The sequence below is a fragment of the Pinus tabuliformis genome, chromosome 2_1, assembly GCF_031772625.1.
Source record: "Pinus tabuliformis cultivar Carrire ecotype Pingquan chromosome 2_1, CPIR1, whole genome shotgun sequence".
Classification (NCBI taxonomy): domain Eukaryota; kingdom Viridiplantae; phylum Streptophyta; class Pinopsida; order Pinales; family Pinaceae; genus Pinus; species Pinus tabuliformis.
In genome coordinates, this window is record NC_142299.1 from 602,540,300 (window position 1) to 602,560,026 (window position 19,727).

At 39.6% G+C, this 19,727-nt stretch overlaps 1 pseudogene; it reads left to right on the forward strand.

Annotated features, from left to right (window-relative positions):
- LOC149201907 (small ribosomal subunit protein eS1-like) overlaps positions 1–13,328 on the forward strand; it is an 89,993-nt pseudogene extending 76,665 nt beyond the window's left edge.
- Positions 13,329–19,727: the final 6,399 nt, after the last annotated feature.

Below are 19,727 nucleotides of genomic sequence, written 5' to 3' on the forward strand. Positions count from 1 at the left end.
CATGGAGGCGGGCACCGATACATCATATGACCAAGGCAATGACTCTACAACTGAAAATGCATACACCAGGAGGGTACTGAAGAGGCACAAAACACATGATCGGCTCCAAGTCTTGACCGAAGTTTCAATGGCTGGGCATGATACATGATGGAGGGTCTTCGCTCCGAATTTGAGCAAATTCGGAGAAATTTTTGTCATTTTGGAAATTTTTCGCTTGCAAAACAGATTTTTCAGCCCAACGCGTAGCGCGTCGACGCGCGCGCTTATGATTGGGACACTTTTTGGAGGAAAAATTTATATTTTTGGATTTTTCATGGTAAGTTATGCATGCTATAGTATGGCCAAGGAATTTCATCAAGTTCTGGATGATCAAAAGGATCAAAAACACCATGAAAATCACCTTTCTGCCACCTTTTGCACCAGCAGGAAGTACTTGTAGGAGAATAAAATTTTGAAGGGGAAAATGAGCTCCAAATTGGGAAATTCCACTTGGGCTGGATAGAAAACATCCAGGGCTTTCCAACAAGCTAACATGAGCTTGATTTTGATGTCGGGAAGTGCCCCAAAAGTAGGCTGAAAGGCGCGCGATGCATAGAGCTCAGGCGCGCGGCGCATAGAGATTTTTGGTCAAATTTTCATCTTCCAGCTCAGAAATTCGGCCAGTTTTCACTAGTTTCACCTTCTGATGTAATATTTGACTTATCTTGATGTAATTTGATGTATATTATGTAACTTTGGCACTTATTTACCTATTCTAGATGATTCATTCACAAAATAGCAAAAATTTAATGTAATGAATCAGTTTCCCTTCTTTTAGAGGCAGGTTGTTTGGATGCCTAGTTTTCAGCTCTATGTTTGGAATTAGTTCAAACTGCTCCTAGAAGGAGGAGCTCGACCCCTAGAGGCTAGGAGATAGGTTGGCATGGTCTATATTATGTAGATTTTTAGTCAGTAGCAAGGGTTGGACTATTGGGAAAGTTTTGGCACACTATTGTACATATCTTCTGCATTTTGGCTAAGGAAAGATCAGAGGTTTTGCAGCACCTATTGGGATTCTTGTGGTTTTCAATTTTGATGGTGTGTTCTCTCAGTTATTTTTAAGTTCTTTAATGTTTTAATGTATGCCATTCCCTTCTTTTGCTTCTGAAACTAAATGAATGAGTAAGTGAGGTAGAATCCATTGATTTCAGTGCTCTGCCTTTAAATTTGTTTAGTTTTATATGTTTTCACCAGTCTGGAGAGGATCCCTGTTTCCCCTTGCCCTTTTCAGCTCCTTTTCATTCTGATCCATCCATACATATGATCAAAAAACATCAAAGCTACTACCTACCTTGCCCCAACTTGAATTCTGCAAAGATCTGGTCTCATCCCCGAGCCCAAATTTGTTTTTTCCCTTTTCTCCAACAAAACCCCAAAAAATTTAAATCAAACCTACCTATCCATTTACTAGCCTAAAATCAATATCCATTATAAGTCATCTCAGCTCCTTTGAAGACCTTTTGCCGAGATAGACCCGGAGAGAGCCCTCTCCTGTCCTCGTAGGGCTAGCTACGAGGCTGAGCTTGGTTTGATGTGGCCTTGAATCTCGCCTTCCCTCAGCCTAAGGCAGATTTCAGTGCTAACAGGTTCTTTTGTTTTGTGTCCCACATTCATACTTGAAATATGGCATGAGGGTGAATGGATGAAGCGATATTTTTTCAACTATTCTATGGTCGGGTGGAACGTGGTAGTCCCATCCCAGGTTGGATTTTGGATTCATTAATAAAGAGGTTCTTTCCTTGATATCTTATGTATAAATGTATTGGTTTATATGTGGATTTTATGGCTGATGTATCCTTGATATTTTTGTGGTTATTATGTTGGTTATAAGAATATATTACGACAGTGATGATGTATGGCTTTCCTCATGTTTTGATAGCTAAATGAATGAACAATGTATCTATGACCGAATAGATGATAATGAAGCAAATGATGTAAGGGAACAATGCTTCATAGTGATTCTCGGATAAGTATGAGACCCCTATGCTTAAATCTATTGTTTACACCTGTAGATTACATATTTGTGATATGTTTGACGAAATGTCTATCATGGCTAGTAGGGGTTTGGTTAAGGGCTTGTTCAAGTATTTACATTTGCATCATTATTTCATTGTTATCTTTCTGTTATGGAGGTGTCATTCAATTCTGGGTAGTGACCTAGCCTCTGGGCCTGAAAAAAGTGGTTCAAATCCCGAGGACACTGGCACAAAACTGAGCAAAATAGTCCCTAGACGTTGACATGCCTTGTCATGAGAGCTTCCGAAGCCTCCTGGGCATTGTCAAACCCACAGCATGGGAGAGTCCAAAGGTCAAGAGGTCTAAAACCTCAGTAAGACTAAGGGGATAGTTAGCAGAAAGGTTGGGATGGTTCTTAGGAGTCCTATTGCTAATGTTGAAGGTATGTATGGTGTGTTTCCATCGGTTCCACTTCCTTAATGTGACTTAGGAGGTTGAATAATATCATACTAACTTCTCGTCACATGTTTACCCCAGTTGGTTGGTTAATTGGGTAGATGTGGGAGGAGGGTATACGAGCAGGATATGGTTTGAAGTGTTACATAGTATGCAGAATTGAGTTATGCTTTACATAGTCTAAATCATTACACAGTATGCACATGAGGTGTGTGTTACATTGACTATGGACCTGTGGTATGCATTACATAGTTGGTAGGCCTCTAATATATGTTAGCAGTATATACATAGACTTTCTTCCAAGTTCAGAAATATGAGTAGTTACAATTTACAAGGTATGGATGCCAAAGAAGTTTCAAGTTAGAGGAAATCCAAAGAAATTAGAAACTAACCCCTTTCCATTTATTTCAAAGGGGGAGGTAATAAAAAAACATTGCAAATGGAGCTCCTATCCAGACATTACAAACCATAAGAAAGCATTGAAATTGGACACATATCCAGCATTATAAGGAGAAATAATTCTTAGGACCAAAGGGGGAGGAAAAAATCACAAAACTAATAAATGAAGAAGTAATTTTCAGTGTTGCCATCAATGTCGAAGCAAGTGATTGTTACTAGTATTGGAATTGATGTCAAAGGTGTTTTCATTGGAGAAATTTTATCCACCACCTAGTTAAGGAGAGTAGTGTTCCTATGTTAGTTGAATGTTTCCTTCTCACATGGTTGGATTCCTATTACTCAAGTCCAGTTCTAAATCAGGTGTTTAAATGTTATCATACTTCTAGGTGTCTTGGCACATATCAATCACATGGGTTTTTAGGATCAAAAGCTTGAGATGGTTGTATGTTCCTCCATTCATGCTTAGGTTGTTATGAAGTATCATGAATCATCAGTCAAAGGTATGGTCAAACAAGCTTGGTTCCAACCTTGAAATTCTAGTTTTGTGAGGGGTTATTCAATATGAATTTTGCTCAACATTAATAAATCTTAAAAATACCTTCCCAAAAAAAAACAATCAGTGAGGATACCATTGTTCATCATCTTCCTTTATATGAAGAATATGGAAGTTCCATGGCATTAAAATTGAAAGTTGGAAGAAGTATTGTCTGTTTAAGAAGCTCAATTAACTACTTTGTTCTTAGAAAAGAAACCATGCAGGGTGTAAAGATTAGGTCAGTCTCTCTAAAATTTTTGGAAAACGATGTTTATAATTATAAAGTTATGGAGCACAAGGTGGTGTTTGAAACTATAATTCTTGCAAAATTTTGTCAAAGTATCCATAAGTACAGTCTTATCATGATAAATAAAGATATCATCCTCCTCAAAGGCATATAAGATTGGATTATAAGCTTTTCTCTGATCAGTGTCTAAGCCCTTTGACTCTAAATTGAGATCTATCCAAGGAAATATTTCTATCAAATGTTCCTTCATATTTATCAGTGAATGCACAATAGACTCTAAATACTAACCCTATATTTAATATTTGATGATTAGCATTAGTACAAATTCTAGATATGTTATAGAATCAAAATATGAAGTTGGAAATTCCATCCTAAAATAGAACATGTTGGTAGATAATGAGCATATTTATATTTGTTGAAATGGATGCTATATAACTTAGTGTTTCTTGCTTGAGTAAACAAGGTGGAAAATCTTGTGAGATGAAAGAATATATAGATAGTTTACATAAGGTGTTTGACAATAAGAATAGAAGTTCTTACCTCATGCTCCACTGCATGTGTAATTTTCTTCCTAAGTCAGGCAAGGCAATAGCTTTAGATATTAGTTTTCATATAAAGAATGCATTCCATGTACTTTATGAATAGGGTATTTATGTGGCTCCTTTATAGGATTTCAACAAGGGAGAGTTTGTAGGTATGCTCAGTGTTGCAGACTTCATCACAATCCTAAGAGAGATTGGAAATTATGGAGAAATTCTCTTAGAGGAAGGGCTTGAGACACATACTACTAGTGCTTGGAAAGATCAAAATATGTTTATTAAAAATTGATCATATACCACCAATTCAGAGACCTCTTGTGTATGTAATTCCTTATGATTCTCTGAAGGATATACCACATAAAATTTAAAAAAATGAAGTTGCTACAGTACCTATCATATATTCTTCAACACGATATGTCTCATGTCCACAATTATTCCACCTTGCATCTCTTTCAAAAATACAAACATATATATATGTGCATAGATTTCAAACATGTTGTTAGTTCTATGTCACTTCTGTAACATCCCATTTATGTGTTTCCCATAGGTAAATGGATACCATAAATTGGAAATGGAGGTGGTTCTTGTGGTGGATTGAGATGCCACATGTGCTTATGATATAACACCCTTCAAGAAGTGATGGAATGTTTAGCTAAACCTGGTGTCCTCTTTTATGAGAGCATTTTGATCCTGCCATGTACCATATTTCTTTATTCTAGTGGAAATTTTGGTAATGACTATAGCTTCCAATTTTACATTGGAGGAGGAGTTTTGAAATTAAATTTGAAACAACTGGCATGATTTTGTGTATAAGTGATTTGAATTCCTACATCGAATAAGAGGTGATGAATTACACAACATCAAATTCTACAATGTCATATTAGGGTCACTATAGGTGTGACTTGCCAAGTGTCTTATCTCCATTCATGAAGACTATTCATTTCCTTGCTAGGAATTTGTTTATGCAAATGTTGATTCCATATATGAGTGGAAGACAACTATTTGGTATTAAAGAGAATTTGAAATGAATGGGTGTGAAGAATGAAAGAGAAATTGAATCACTTAAAATCCTTGCATTGGAATACAAACAAACAATGAGTTATATAAAGATATATTTTTGGAATTCTTTACTTCTAGTTAGTTTATTGAATTGTTGAGAGACCTGATTCAACATTTGCTTGACAAAAGAGAGAATGAGAAGCTGAAGTGAAAAATAGAATTGAGATAGAGGAGTAGAGGAGATAAACATTTGTAAAGGAGTAGAGACAAAGTACATGACGGAGTCAAAGAGAAGGAATAATTCATAATTTAAAGACCAAGTAAGCTAGCAAAATAAAGTTTTAATGTATCAGTGGATTAGTGTCTCCTTTCAGGTAGTAACCTAAAATAAACAAGTTGGAGCCTATACGAAGTGGGAGTAGGTGCTTACAGCAAGTTGTGGCTTGCAAATAAACGAGTGGTTGAAGCCTCTTGTAGGTATGAGCCTACAAAAATTGATGTAAAAAGGAAGAGGGTGCTTGAATTTAAATCACAACAACAAAATTTTTGGGTTTCTCCCTTTATGATTTTTTATATTTGGTGTCTACATGCATTACATGTGTTGCATGTGCATTTTACTTTGAATTCATGCTTAATTATTGAACACCTATATAACCTTTCTCATTGTTAAAGAAATAATTAAAAGTTTGTTTAAATAATTTAAAATTGGTCATTGCTAAAAGACATGACAATTACTGATTCACCCCCCCCAAGTAATTTCCTAGTTTCCCACAATTTATGGTTGTGATGATATAACACACATATAAGTACTTTGTTAATGGAGTGACAAGTTCAATAAAATATACTAGTTAATGTTATAATGTCTCCTCAAGCATAATGGGTTGTAGTGACATTTGATCCCACAAAAATGGTTGTCCCACACGTTGGTAGATATTGATTGCTTGAAATATATAAAGAATTTGTAAGTAAACCCATTGGCCACATTCCTATGCACAAAACCTTATACATATTAGCATTTTCTTTGTAGTGTTAATATTGTTGGCCATCATGGGATTCCTATCAAATGACCTACCACTCATGATCCATCATCCATCTTTATAAAATCCCATATGCCACTAATCTATATAACTATCCTACAATTAACTAGAAACGTACCATATGTACCATTAATTATATGCGCTACCATTGATCATAATGATCAAGCATTGAACCTAAGTTAAGGATTTAAAAAATCTTCATGAATAATTCCAAATGAATTCCATGCGAGAAAGATCAACATGGATTGGTACATAAAATATCCTCATGATTTTCCCACGTTGTAAATAGGAATGAAAATCAAGTCCTACATTCTACTTCCCCATATTCACAATCACTTCAAATTCAAATTCTTGTAACAATAATAACCAATGACACTTCATATTTTGAGTACTAACTCATGGACTAGATACTTTTGATTTCAAGTGATCTGTGAAAATATTAAATATGCAACCAAGGATATAATGTTAGAACTTCTGGAGCACACGTGTTATGTGCAACCCTTCTTAGTCTATGGTAGTGTAATGATGTTCATCTCTTCATAGTTTCCTATTTGCAAGGTACATTGGGTGGTCAAGTGTTCCTTCTTTTAGTCATGTGAAATCATTTCCTAGTTTGATGCCAAAGGGTTAACATGTACATCAATGATATTACTTTAAATTGGGAAAATGAGGATAATTGTAGCTACTAAATGCTACTTCAACTCTATGAACCTTTCCTCACGGAATGTTATCCAAACAAATGGTACCCTCTTAATCACCATGTCTTCCATTAATGTTGTTGATTCTATGTAACCTCTAATAAACTATCAATAGTATCCTATATTTCCCAAGGTAGACCATAGTGTCAATATAGTTCTAGGTGTAGGAAAGTTGACAATTATTGAAATATTGGTTGAAGAAATTAACAATCCTTCTTGGTTGCTTTATACCCTAGCAAAATGTCAAAAAAGGTATAGAAGATGCAATTATTAATATTCAGTGATAGTTATATCTATTGACACCTATATAGCATTAGCCCAAGCTTCACACCATGATATTTTATCAAGTTGTATACTATCCAACCATCAAAATATCCTCCACATACTTGTGAATATAGTCCTTAAATGTAGCAAACACAACCATAGAAAACACCACAAAGGAATTCTTCTATCTAAAGTGAATTATGTTATAAGAATTTGAGCCCCACTCATTGGAAAAAGTAGTTTTCTTATTATGCTCCTCATCTACATGGATTTGATCATAACTTGGGAAGCCATATCTAAAAGTATATGCTTCATTTATTGTCACATTTTCCAATATTTAATCACTAAGTGGAGTTGGTATGCATTCTTGCATGTAGGCCTCATGGAGTCTATGAAGACATGCATGTTGATTCCACCTATCTTTTTTCATTGTATCATTATTAGACCATTCTAATCAAATTCTTTCATCGGAATGATAAAATTGACATCCAACACCTTATGAATCTCCTATTTAACTTGTAGTGATGGTCCATCATGCATGACTTTTTTTGAATAGGTCATGCATCTCGTTTCAATTTAATCTTCATTTCACCAAGTTCAGTAACCATGGCTTTGTTTCTATAAAACTTCATAATACATCCATATATTCATACAATAGACCTACATTTCTATCATTATACTCATCCTAATAATCCCCCATCTCCTAAGTTTTGGCTCATCCTTGGTGCTAATATTAACTTGCTTCATTTGTAGGGGTTCATCATAATACATTGGATTGTATCCCTTGTATCCTGCACTATTCAAAGACCTTCGATTTCCTCAAATTATAGATTTCAAAGCTCCTATGAAAGGTTGACATCATGGGATTTTCCTCTATGGGGTTAGCTTCTACAAGGTTCCCCTTGATAGTGTAAACCACTATGTTGTCGCCCTCCATGGAACCTATGGTTAAAAATTGTAGAAAATCTATATGTAGGAAACATTGAATACATCAAAGTGCCTCTTGTATTGTGTATCCTTCCCACATAGTTGGAATGTAGTGCATAACTTTCATTTAGTTTGACCATTAACGTATCCATTACTATATTTCCATTTGAAAATGTTGGTAATCTGAAAATTGCTTTAAGGTGTGCACAAATTTATGCACCCAATCTTATAATGGAATTTCTTACGACATCTAATGCTTCCTACAAATATCCACATAACTAAGTGGGTCAAAAATTCCATTGAATTGTAGAGTTAGGTCAACGAGGATTGATTTTTTGTTTGTTAAAAAGGACCTTAAGGTCGATGGGAAGTGATTTTACAATCCTTTCGATATAACTTCTTAATAAGAATTAAAAATAGTTATGTGTCATGTTGATCCAAGTGGATAATGGTGGCCACTAGTGTATTCCACTTGGACCCCCAACATTGTTTTCTATCAGTTTACTGTTTTTCAACACAGTTTCCTATTTCGACAATTTTTGTGTCTTAAACTTTCAAAGTTGTTTTTAGGCCCTAAAAAGCATTTTTTTAGGGGGAAAAACAAACATGGATCAAAGATCCATGTTTGCAATCAAAATTTATTTTCCTCAAATAGAAATTTCTAATGGGCTATTGTGTGCCCCAAACATAGACCATAAGCCAAAGTTACAACCCCGAGAAGTTGACATTCCAGCTAACCCCATTGGGGCCCAAATATTTTGGGGTTTCATCTCCTGGGGTTAAGTGTTTGGATTTTAATGGTTTCTCATTGTTTCTTAATGATAAAAAGGCCTTTCAGCCTCATTGTAACACAGTTCAGAAAGCATGTAGCCATCATATCTCTTCTCAGAGATAAGTTACCTTCGTCAGAGCTAGTTTTCTTTCATTCTTGATGTAAACAGTTTTCAACATTTGCTTTTTATTAATTGAAGTTTTGTTTCACTCTATCTCTCTATTTTTGTTTTGTATATGTATTTCATTTCGTTCCTTCATAAATTCATATTAGTGGTATCAGAGCCATCTACTCTTTCTCTGTTTCTTTATGCATGCCCCCAACAACCTCCCATGGCGGAACAAAAAAAGGACAAGGGAGTAGGATATCCTATCAAAATGTTGCTCGAAGAAGCCCTTGAGCAACAAAGGAATGAGATGATATATAATTTTTCCCAAATCCTTCAGTAGATACCTATGGGCAAAGCATCTTCATCTAGCAGTCACTTTAGAGGTGCCACCCCCTTCAAGGTACATGTTAATTTTGACATTCCTACATTTGAAGTCTAGATAGACACAAATGCTCTAGATAAATGGTTAAATTTGTTGGAAGGATATTTCTCGGTCCATAAATTTTCTGACAGAGAAAATAGTACTTTTTCACTCCTCAAGATCGCCTCCTATGTTAAGGATTGTTGGGAAACTTATTGCGAGAAAAGGTTGAGGAGGAATCCTCACTATTTTTAGTCACACCCTCTTGGGAATCCTTTGGAGATGCTGTTAAGGAACATTATTACACTATTGGGAGCTATGAAGACAAGTACATAAAATGGACCATGCTATAGCAAGACAAGGACCAAGAAGTGCCATAGTTCGTGAATATATTTCATACCCTATGCACGAAACTAGGTATCAAGGACTATGAGAGACATTTGGTGCTCAAGTACCATGGTTTTCTACACAAATACATATAGTCAAAAATGGAGTTCCTAGACATCTCCTCACTTGGTGCAGCATACTGATATGTTTTCAAGATCGAACAGAAATTTAAATAGAAGAAGCGAGACTTTGGATCGGTAAATATGAAGCAAGGAAATGACACCCCCAAACTATAGAACAAAGGACAAAGTCAAGGTAGAATTACCTAGTACAAGCTATCAAATGCACAAGAAATGAATAGCAATGCAAAAATGAAGAAAGATACAGTGAAGTGGTGTGAGTTCCACAAGAGCTCCACTCACAAGAAAAATGAATGTCTCATAAAGAAGTCACTAGTGGTAGAGGTGAAAGCTTCAAAGTCATATGCATGTTTAGACTCTGAACTAGAACTTGACAAGGGGAAAAAAATCATTGATGCAAAAACCAACTTTATCATTTTCATCACCAAGGTCAAGAAAAGTGAGCATGAAGACTCAGAGGAGGGTGAACGTCTCTTCCACTCAAAGATGTGTGGGAAGGGTGCTCCATTGTGGTTCATTATTGATAGTGGGAGTCAAAAGAACCTCATCTCAGCAAATATCATTAATTGGATGGGCCTGCGGACAACACCACAGCCACAACCATACATCATTGAGTGGCTCCACCAAGGGCAATATCTTTGTGTCAGCCAATAGTGTCGATTTCCCTACAACATCAAGCCTTTCACAGATGTGGTATTATGTGATATTTATCTCCTTGAAGTTTGTGATGTTTTATTAGACCAACCATACTTACAAAAATTTCATGTTGTGTATGAGTCCAAACCTCATATTATTATTATTACTTTGGGCACAAAACTATACAAGATACCAGAGGTATCCCTGCCTTCAATCATTTCTTTTATGTTTGTTATGCAATGCAATAAGATCATCTCCCAGATTGGGAAAAAAAAAATCTTCCTGATCCGGTCTCAAAGTAAGGGGAATATTGTGGCCACATCCATGGCCTCCAGAAAGGTCTCCTCTGTGTAGCATAAGCAAGTGGATAAGGTCATGGAAGAGTACAAGGACATATTCTCCTCAACCATGGGAGTACATATTTTTTTTCAGGTTAAGCATTCAATCTATATGACCCCCAATACAACACTATCTAATGGGCAAATCTATCGTTGCTCTCTTCTCGCAAGGAAATCAAGTAGTAGATCCAAGAGTTACTAAAAAAGGGCACATCTGACCAAGTTCCTCACCTTGTGGTGGCCCAATTGTACTCGTAAAGAAATATAGGACATGGAGACTTTAAATTGATTATCAAGCACTGAATAAGATCACAGTTAGGAATTGTTGGGCATGGAATCCCCCCACAGCATGTTTTGGGGCTCAAAGCCCAAGCTTTGGTCAAATATGTTGTAAGACTCTGCGAATTGTGGGCACGGAGTGTGAAATGTATATTAAGTCATAGGGTTGTCTGCATGATCCAGGAGGATCCATCGATCCAATTGTACAGATGTTCAAAGTGTCGTCATCAGAGTTCATGGGTGTCGTTGCTTCAGTTCAGATCGACAGTGTTGGTAATGATCAGGTTGTTCAGGTAATGTTCGTAGTTATGGTTTTATGGAATTCAATAGAGATGTGGTTTAGTGCCTGGTTGTCGACTTGAGTTCGTCGACAATTCCCCAGGGTTTGGTCGACGACATGTGTTTTGTCATTCGACTCTACAGGTTTGATGTGTCGACATCAGTGTCGTCAGTGGTATAGATTCATCGTCCGAGTTGTCATTGCAAAGGCAACTGGAGTCGACGATCGGCATGGGTTTATTGTCATCATGTGACGAAGTCGCGAATGTCGCATTGTGACAATGTTTTACACATGGGTTTTTAAAATAAATCCTAAATTTGTGTATTAATCCTAAAACTCTAAACCTAACCTAAAGTTTTGCAACCTATCATCAAATGCATTCAAATCCTAAGCTAAACCTATCGCATACAAATCCTAATGCCAAAACCTAGTCCTAAAACTATGTGTTATAGCTCTCGACCTTTTACATACAAATACATTGTTAAAACATTATAAAACAAAACATACACAGACCTCTGACCACGCGGTCAGCCTAACCGCGTCGGAGGTCATGTGTACAAAGTTTGCTAAACCATCAGAGTTCACCGCAGTCCCTAACCGCTATCCTAAACCGTATCGGGACCACGTTTACATGTGAACAGAATTGGGGTTAACCGTTAGGGTCTCGTAACTGTAACCATGTCGGAGGATTAGCCGCTGGACAGATGTCACATGCCAACAATCAACGAACCGCCACCAGAACCGCCGGGAGAAGACCGCTAGGTGGCACCTGGTGGTTAGACTGCCAGCGTTCACATGCAACAGTCAGCGCCCTCCGCCTGGTTAGCTGCCAGCTAACGGTTTCGGGCCAAAAACTATGTATTTTTGGGTTTTGTTTGGGTTTTTATGGTTTTAATTGATTTTAATTAATTAAAAGACCATGACTAGGCCTAAAGGTGGCAAACAAACCCTAATTCGACCCTTCAAGTCAGCTGATTCATTCCAAAGATGGACAGAGGTGGTTTTTATGCATGTACAGGCCTTTTTAAGGCGAATTGTCCTTTGAAGACAGGGAGGAGTACTTTCAACTTTTGTATGCAGGTTCTGGAGGGATAGAGGCGATTTTGTTTTCTGAGTTTCGGGAGCATCGGGAGTCGGATTTGGAAACCGTAAGTGGCGTTGGAAAGCTGGTTTAGAGAGCTATCTGATGACAGTGACCAAAAGTGCCTTTGTGCACATTCAGTCTAGTATTTTCACTGTGTAATCCACTTCTTCTTCTCATTCCTAATAAAACGGCCACCCATCTTGAAAGGGGACCCAGAGACGTATTCCCTCAGGGACGAACTCCGTAATCAATATCGTTGTCTAGTATATCTGTGTTTTCATTGTTTTCATTTCAGTTTTGCATCTTTCTTATGGTTTATCAGCTGTTGTAAAGTGTTCTGCTTCAGCAATCTTCCTCCTTTTCTGTGTTTTCGGCTATCATCTAATTCACTAATGGCTAATCAACTCTACATCAGTATTTAATATATGATCGTATCAGATCATCGCCCTAGAGTGTTGTAATGTAATTTCATGTCATGTCAGCCTACCCATGGTCCACGGACCATGGGATTGTATAAATAGAGTGAGGCTCTAAGTTGTAAAGAGAATAATTAACAAGAGATGGATTAATGTAATGATCTAGTAGCGGATAGAGAAGAAGTCTAAGTGTATTGGGTTGTAGTAGTAGGAAGAGGCTTTGCAGCTGAGTGCACAGAGGCCTAGTAGAGTCCGCAGCTGAGTGCGCGGACCCCTGCAGCTGAGTGCGCAGGGCGAAGTTGAGTCTGTAACCCAAGAAGAAGAATAATAAAGAGAAGTTTGATTCTAAATACTGTGTATCTGTTTCTGTATGATTTTCTATGCATTTATACTGTTTTGATTATCGTGCACACTTATATGAATACAGAACACTATTAAGGATAATTGGGCTCATACAGATAAGTTAAGTAATCGGATAATATCAGGTTAATCGTAAGGAACTTGGGTAATAACATGGGTCGTGCCTCGAACAAAGTTGCGCGAAGGAAACATTGCAAGCTACAAGGTACTGATAGGTGCGCGTAGCGACATGCACGCGGGGCCAAAACCGTGCACCACCCAAAAACCATCAGACATATCTAGGGTGCAGAAACCTGGTTCTAGCACCCTCCCATACTACTTCAGGTGAGACCTCGGTCCGCGCTCCATGCACTGTTTCCGAAAGGGCCAGTGGTACCGGGATTTGTTTGGCTAAATCATCTCTGAACCTCGGTCAGACCCCTATAAGCCAACAAATGGTTATGTTGTCGAGACCGGGATCTGCATAGGGGATGTATAATGTTGTGTCACTGGAATCCAACAAAGAAAGAAATTGAAGGGTGGTTAGACAATAAGATTCACGAGTTCGTGGCGCAGGAAAACAGGAATCTGTGAGTATCTAAGGAATAGTGGTTGGAGCACTACTTATATACAGAAATCCACGAAATTTTCTTTGCATCCTTTCCTTCTGAGCTTTATGAGTGGATCGAGAAGCTAGCAGACAACTAGGGAAGTTGTAAGCTTGACACGTAGAAATTCCCACTGTAGATCACTTGATAATGCAATATACTAAAGCAAAATACAAGATCTACTTCTACAACAAACTTGTGAAAGCTTAATCGAATATGAGCAAGATCAAATAGAACACATATCACTGAGAAGAATATTCAATCACATAAAACATAGAAGAATACTCTGGGGAAAGCCTTAGCTAAAAACCTCGATCTTTGTATTATCATACAAGTGGAAATTTGTCTGGATTACACAAAGCTTTAGCTCACAAGCTATCCAGCTCTTAGTACAATCCCTCTGCTGCTCATAGACAGTTAAAGGCTTCTCACTAACCTTCTCCTCTGCCCTCGAAGCCTCCTATTTCCTTGCACGGTTTCTCATGGGTTCCAATGATGCCACCTGTGTGAATTGGCCTCTCACACTGCTCACTAAACTCAGAAGTAGCTACACAATCCTGAAGGAGATAATTCCTTCTGTATGGATGAGTTTCCTATATAGGAAAATTCCTCCAACTGGTAGTACATTGTCCCTTCCTTTGATCTCAATTGGGTCTCTGACTGAACTGACATGCATGAGTTATTTATGAGATAATATTCAGTAATCTGAAGTGCAACAGTTACATGCATGCAAGCATTAACTAACTGAACTCACAATTTGTTCAACAAACTATTTGAACTAATCTAACTAGAGTTAACTCAGATAACTGAGCTAACTAATTACAACTCAAATTACAACTTATCCTTATCTCTTTAACTAAGGGATAAATTCATCAATCAACGGAATAATTGTTGCATGTCCTCACATAGAATTCATGTTTGATTTTCTACAACTAGTTAACTCAAGATGAATTAATTAATTATTTTACAAATAGCTTCTAAGATCAAATTTGAATTTTACTTCTCAATTTTAGTTCAGGGACTAACTAAATTAGAATCCATCCCAAAATGCTATTTATAGCAATGATATTTCTAGCACTTCCATTTTTCATTCCTTGTTTCTATGTCCAACACTGGTACCCGAACTGCTATTTATAGTAATGTTATTTTTAGCATTTCTTGTTGCCATTTTCAACATGACAAACTAGTTGTGTGGACTCTGGAATTAGTGCACAGATTAGAAGCGTCAGGAGATAAGATCACACAAGCTGTGGACCATTGGCTCGACACCGAATTATAGGAGGATTTATCACCGAGTTCGCGGTAGATACAACCGTCAGCTACAGTGAGGCAGAGCGACGCTTCCTCAAAGGACTACGAGGTAAGTATATTAAATCTTTGAACACTTGGATTAAGATGCTATTGTGTGAAAAGCGGGTTATGTGAATAAATTAATGTTTGGGACTACGCAAAGTGGGAAGATCTACAGAAGCGGAGGTAGTGAAGAATTAGAAACCAGTCCCTTAATTTCACCCTCGCGGGAAAGCGAGGAAGAGCTCACGAAGGTTTCTTCGAGAAGCACGGTCAGTCTGATAAGGTAGCGGATTCCGCGCTTACCACCTCCACCTACACTGCCACCCGTCTCACCCTCCACACCTCCATCTCCACCCACCCCACCTCTGCCACCACCGCAGTACAGTATGGCAAGTGCGATTAAACTACTGGTATTCAGAGGAGTAGGGAATGAAGATCCGGACCAATTCTGGTTCGTGGTTAGGGTGGTATGGGAAGCATAAGGCGTCGTGGATGAAAATATCAAGAAGGATACGCTGGTAAGTACGTTATAGGATCGCATGTTAACATGGTACATCAAGCATTCTAATGACCATCCAAACGTAGGAATCGCAGAAATCCAGACCGCGCTGAACAGGGAATTTAGCAGACCAAAGTCGGAGACACAATCAATTATTAGGTTTAAGGAGATCGCAATGCTCCCAGGCGAGACCCCCTGGGATCTGGACCAAAGGCTGAAGGGTATGATTCGCAAAGCCAACATGACTTTGACAGATGGACAACACCGCGCATGGTTTGTAGTGTCACTAACACCGCACTTAAGGACGGCACTGTCACAGCAAAAACTTTCCACCCAGGCCGAAGCTTTGGAGATGGCAATGAGATTGCATGAGACCCCTATACAAGACCCTAGTTTGGGAGTCCAACAAATCCACGCGCAACTGCAAAATCTATGTCTGGAGATGCAGAGTTTGAAACAGGACAGGACACCTCGGCTAGAGGTGCGCGAGGAGGTATGGTGCATAAAATGCAAAGGCCAGGGGCATGACAAGGACCATTGTCCAGTGTTCGCGAATTACTTGGTAGGAGGAGGGTCGATGTCGTTAAGACCTGAGGCATAGGCAGGACCGAGCGCGGCGCCTTCATTATGATGCATGATCTGTTAGATAGGAGGAAAAAACACTACGGATAATTGTCATCTATTGCATAAGTATACGCAAACAACCCAGCAATTGTTTTGTAATTTCTGTAGGTCGGTAGGCCACGATGAACACACCTGCAAAAGCTACGAACTAATGATGGATCGGACTCCTACCTATAGGGTGCAGACCAAAACACAAGCCCTCGACCCAAATATAGGAATGGCGTGCACTAGATTCTAGGGGCGCGGACGAGGTTGAGGTGGAATGGGACCAAGAAGGGGTCATGAACAACTAATATGTTACAATTGCGAAGGGCTAGGGCACTATGCTTGCGATTGTACAAACCCGGCAAGGACATCATGTCTGTACTGTACTTAGTTTGATCATGAGGCAAAAGACTGCCCTACCTTGATAGTGAGGTTGCGCGAAAAAGGGGTATTCCAACCTCCTCCAACTCAGAATTTGCAAATGATGAGGTCTGAGCCGCGCGAAGAAGACCTAAATGTAAACATGATGCTCAGGAGTGGTATGACCACTAGCAATGATAAAGGTAAACAGTCAGAAGAAAGTGCGTGGGTTCGCAAGGCTCCTACAAAGGAACCTGAATTTGATTTAGAACGCGCGAAGGAGACATTCATGGAAGCTAAGAAGAGCTTCATGGAGGCCTCCACTTCAGGTAGTAAGGATCTATTAGAACTAGAGATGGATCCTTCAATGCTCACTACCTTTTTGGAGACATGCATGAAATTGCTACGCAACAGCAAGGCAGTAAAAGGACTACAGGAACTTATCACTAGGTGCGTGGGGTTAGGAGAACCGCGCGTGGTCCAGAAACTTGGAAAGCATGCATTGCACATAGGAAGGGAAATGAGGTTGACTGCACAAATCGGCGAGTATGAAATGGATCAGGTAATCTTGGATCTCGGATCGGACGCAAATGTACTGCCGAAACAAACATGGGAACGCATGGGTAGACCCGCGCTACAGTGGTCTCCTATTTAGTTACGAATGGCGAACCAATAGAAGATCTTGCCCATGGGAAGATTGCAAGGGGTAACAGTAGATATTGAAGGTGCGAGCGCACACATAGATTTTGAAGTGATAGAGATTGTCGATGACAGTAATCCTTATCCCGTGCTACTAGGAATAGATTGGGCCACTGATATGAATGGAGTCACAAATATGAAGAAGCGCAAAATGATCTTTGAGAAAAAGTCACTATGCATAGTAGTACCACTAGATCCAGCCGAGGGAGCGTGATACACTAAACTGATGTGTGACGATGATAGTGATGACGATCTCAATTTCATCTACAAGATAACTACGTGAGAATAGGATTGGGTGAATCTGATTGCATATTGAAGGATTTCGTGGGAGCACGAAAGTTCTTGCACTTCGGATTCAGACGAAGAAGTAGAGCACTGGCAGAATCAGCTACACGAAGTAACAATGCTTAATTGCAACATGATGGTTAGATCACTGCGTTGCGTGACTACAGAGGTCAGGGATCTACCTACATATGATGGGTTTACAGTAGTGGATGAATTCCTGAACAAATTTGAAAGCGCAGTACTAGAACAGCATCGGTTCGCTACTCTGAAATGGTCACTGCGCATGACGCCCGCAAGATGGTGGGGTACACATCAAAGAAGTTTTGAGGACTAGTGCGGATGCAAGAGGATGATGCACCTACAATTTGGAAAACCCCAGCTAAGGATGAGAGCCAATCACCAGGGACAGAACAACTTGCGCGCCCACTTTTTCCGATGGGTATGAACATATGCCATGCAGCACGCACAAGTGCACAGCACTCCCCGAATAGAGAATCGAAACAAAACGAAGCAGAAGGAAAGGTGAAGTGCGCCAAGGACTATTCACGGAGAAGCATTTGATAGGGTGTGTGAAGTGCTGAACAGGGTTCACCAGGGGAGACGCACTGACTGGGACCTGCGCGTACCAGCGGTTCGATGGGCCTATAGGACCATGTGCAAAACCTTGATTGCGGAAACGATTTCGAGGGTGTGTAATAGAGTAGGAACCGTAATTTCTGAAGAGAATGCAAAAAGGAATCCACACATAATAGCACCCGTAGGTGTGATAGTGTGTGAAGCCTAGGACGAAGAAATCACACAGCTACGCGAGGTAGAACACATAAGGCTTCAGGAAGCCATTCAGCGAGGGAACCTTAGACTTCATGAACTTGAAAAGGACCGGGTACGACTGAGGAAGAAAAGCATTTTGATGGATGCAGAGGTCAAGAGGCTGGAAAACGAGATCAAGCAAGCATGTCTCGTCGATAAACCAAGGATGGCAAGGCAAGGTGCAGATGATCATACCGATGAATTAGAAGACTATTGCCAAGAATTTATGACTCTGTTGCCATGGCTACAACCACATCTCACCAAATGCAGTAACCAGGGGAGTGCAAAACATACGATAGAGCGTGCAGCGTAAATGTCGTGTGGGCAATTGAGGGTTTTCCGTGGACTATACTGAGGGGCGAAATGGAGCCCCGCACGGGTGGTGCGACCACCTGACTAGCCATAGGAAGAACAGTCTCAATGCTCTAAGCAGTTGAAAGGGAGAGTCAGACTATAAAAGAATCTGCTTGGGAGCTGTGCGATAAGGGAGGTGCGCGCAGAGTCAGTATGTCACAAGGTTCTCTCCCACGCACGAAGGGCTGCGCTACCACGTGGGTAGGCTGGGAGGTGACCGTTGTTGTTACTGTTCATGACGAGATGTTTGGTTTGAGGCCAAATGGAGTGGGCGGCAGACATTTAAGACAACAGTTATGGGCAAGATTTTGGAAAATCTGCCGCCAAGAAAGCATTAATGGCCCAGAATTGGGGGAACGGTCGAATTTGAATTCAAAAGGTGCTATAAAACTCCAGGGGCTAGCCATGAGACAACACTTGTTCACTTGAGACTTGAGCGGTTGAATAGAGCATAGAGTGTTGAGCGCCGAGTGATATTCGAGCCCCTAGGTTCACAAAAGACCGCATATAGTATAGACAAGATGACGGATACCAGGGCAGGTTTGGGCTTTGAAGAAGGAACCGCTGGCAAGGCCACGTCGACCCACATGGTACACGATGTTCTCAAAATCCCCTCAGACACTGAGACCGAGAAAAGATAAGCAAACAATGGGACCAATCCGTATGTCCCCGAGGAATCCGCAGTTCGGTAAGCTATCAATGGAGGAAAAGAGAAAGGTTGTCACCATTGAGTCAGATCAAGAGGAGGAGGACTTACAGACTCTGATTGCCAAGGTAGAGAAAGAAGAAGACATGGAGGTAAACATACAACCGATGCGCTTTGCAGCAAAATTGCCCAAGTATGTCCCTCCGTGAAAGAGGAAAGCTAAGGTACCAAAGGATCTGGATGCAACGAAGAGTGCACTCCAGACTCCGCTCCTCCCCGATGGAATTACCTTTGAGGGTCCGCTCCTAGGATGTGTGCCTACCCTAAAATTTGAAGACTAGGACCTCATGGACAGCGAGAAGTTCCCACACTTAGAGACGGAGAGCC